The sequence below is a fragment of the Rattus rattus genome, chromosome X, assembly GCF_011064425.1.
Source record: "Rattus rattus isolate New Zealand chromosome X, Rrattus_CSIRO_v1, whole genome shotgun sequence".
NCBI lineage: Eukaryota > Metazoa > Chordata > Mammalia > Rodentia > Muridae > Rattus > Rattus rattus.
In genome coordinates, this window is record NC_046172.1 from 68,180,597 (window position 1) to 68,183,251 (window position 2,655).

Sequence of the window (2,655 nt, forward strand, 5' to 3'; positions counted from 1 at the left end):
GTTTTTATCACTATTGCTCTGTAATACTGTTTGAGGTCAGGGATGGTGATTCACTCAGGATTTCTTTTATTGTTGAGGATAGTTTCTGCTATCCTAGGTTTTTTGTTGTTCCAAATGAATATGCCAATTGTTCTTTCTAACTCTACGAAGAATTGAGTTGGAATTTTGATGGGGATTGCATTGAATCTGTATATTGCTTTTGGAAAAATGGCCATTTTTACTATATTAATCTTGCCAATCCATGAGCATGGGAGGTCTTTCCATCTTCTGAGATCTTCTTTAATTTCTTTCTTCTGAGACTTGAAGTCCTTGTCATACAGATCTTTCACTTGCTTGGTTAGAGACACACCCAGGTTTTTTATGTTATTTGGGACATCTATGAAAGGTGTCATTTCCCTAATTTCTTTTTCAGCCTGGTTATCCTTTGAGTAGAGGAAGGCTTCTGATTTGTTTGTGTTAATTTTATACCCAGCCATTTTGCTGAAGTATTTTCTCAGGCTTAGTAGTTCTCTGGTGGAACTTTTGGGGTCACTTATGTATACTATCATATCATCTTCAAATAGTGATATTTTGACTTCCTACTTTCCCATTTGTATCCCTTTGACCTCCTTTCCTTGTCTGATTGCTCTGGCTAGGAATTCTAGTACTATATTGAATAAATAGGAAGAGAGTGGGCAGCCTTTTCTAGTTCCTTTCAATTTTTGTCTGTTCTAGCTTTTGCTAGATTTATGCCTCTTGTAACCACCTTTTGTGTCATTGTATCACATGGTCTTGACAATCTCAAAGGTGTTCAACTACTGTGAAGTCAGAGTTTTTAAGTTTCAGAGATTTTGACATTCACTCCATAATAAAGTTGTTAGCAGAAAGCCATGACAGAAAAGGTAAAATCCACTTCTATTTTCAGCATCAACATGTGAAAATTAATTGTTGTGCATCTGCAGAAGTTGTGGTCTTTCTAGCTGTATTATCTGGGATGTTATCTGCACAACGTTCAGGAGTACCTCAAACTCAGATAGGATGGCCTGGTGAGAGACGAGTCATGGGAGCTACAGACTCCCATTAATGGTGGTAACATTTGCAGGGAAGAGTAGCCCAGAAAAGGGCCAGTAAAATGACTCAGCAGTAGAAGCATGTGCCGCTAAGCCTGATTATCTGAGTTGAATTCCAGGATCCACATAGTGGAAGGAAAAAACTGACTCTCCAAAGGTGTTCTCTGACCTCTACAAATGTGCTATAGCATTCAAACACACACACACACACACACACACACACGAGAGAAAGAGAGAGAGAGAGAGAGAGAGAGAGAGAGAGAGGAGAGAGGAGAGAGGAGACAGACAGACACAGACAGACAGACCCAGACATAGAGAGAGACTATAAAATATAATAGAGTTTTTAAAAAAGGGTTTTTCAGACAAGATGAATTTCAAGATACAAACTCGATATTCTACAGCAAAGAAAAACATAGAGACTGGAGACATAGCACAGTTGGTAGAGTGCTTGCCTAGCATGTTTGAGGCCCTAGATACCTCACAAACACGGCATGATGTTGCATATTTATAGAGGCAAGAGGATCAGGACTTCAAATCCAGCATAGTTTAGAGAGTCTCAGAACACATGTAGTATGAACACAGAGAGAAATCACTCTCAAGTCTTATTTTAAATTCAGGAATACAGGGCAGGAGAAGAATCATGAAGTAGGAGTCATAATTAAATGAAATGTGTAATTAATGAAGAACTTAAATGGGACCCACAGAAGAAATTGGCCTACAGAGGCTCTACCCAGTGAGAATTCGAGTGGCTATCATTCACTTTAATTACTTGTGGGAAATAGAATATTGAAACTGGGGCTTAAATATATGGCTTTAGATAAGTATTTATTCCATTGACAACTTTCCTAGCAATGTTCTCAATTTACTCAAAATTGAAGGTGATTAAAAAGTTGGCAAAGAGCAGCAAACCACTGAACTGAGAATAGGACCCCCGTTGAAGGAATCAGAGAAAGAACTGGAAGAGCTTGAAGGGGCTCGAGACCCCATATGTACAACGATACCAAGCACCAGAGCTTCTAGGGACTAAGCCACTACCTAAAGACTATACATGGACTGACCCTGGACTCGGACCTCATAGGTAGCAATGAATATCCTAGTAAGAGCACCAGTGGAAGGGGAAGCCATGGGTCCTGCTAAGACTGAACCCCCCAGTGAACTAGACTGTTGGGGGGGGCGCAATGGGGGGGTGGGAGGAACGCACCCATAAGGAAGGGAGGGGGGAGGGGGATGTTGCCCGGAACCGGAAAGGGAATAACACTCAAATGTATATAAGAAATACTCAAGTTAATAAAAATAAATAAATAAATTTTTAAAAAGTTGGCAAAGAAGCATTCTGAGAAGGAAGGCCAGGTCCAAAAATCAGTGTCCTAATGTGGCTGGAAATTGTTTTACTTTGGGGAGAATAGAATTACCATGGATGATTGGTAAAGAAAGCATGGCTACCTTCTTCAGAAAAATGCTTGTCCCTATTAGAATTTTCCAATATAATAATAATAATAACAATAACCCAAAATACAGTGACATACTCTTTTTTTTTTCATTTTTATTCATGTATTTTTCTAAAATTTCTGTGGTATCAAAATATAGCGCTTTTTTTTTTATTATT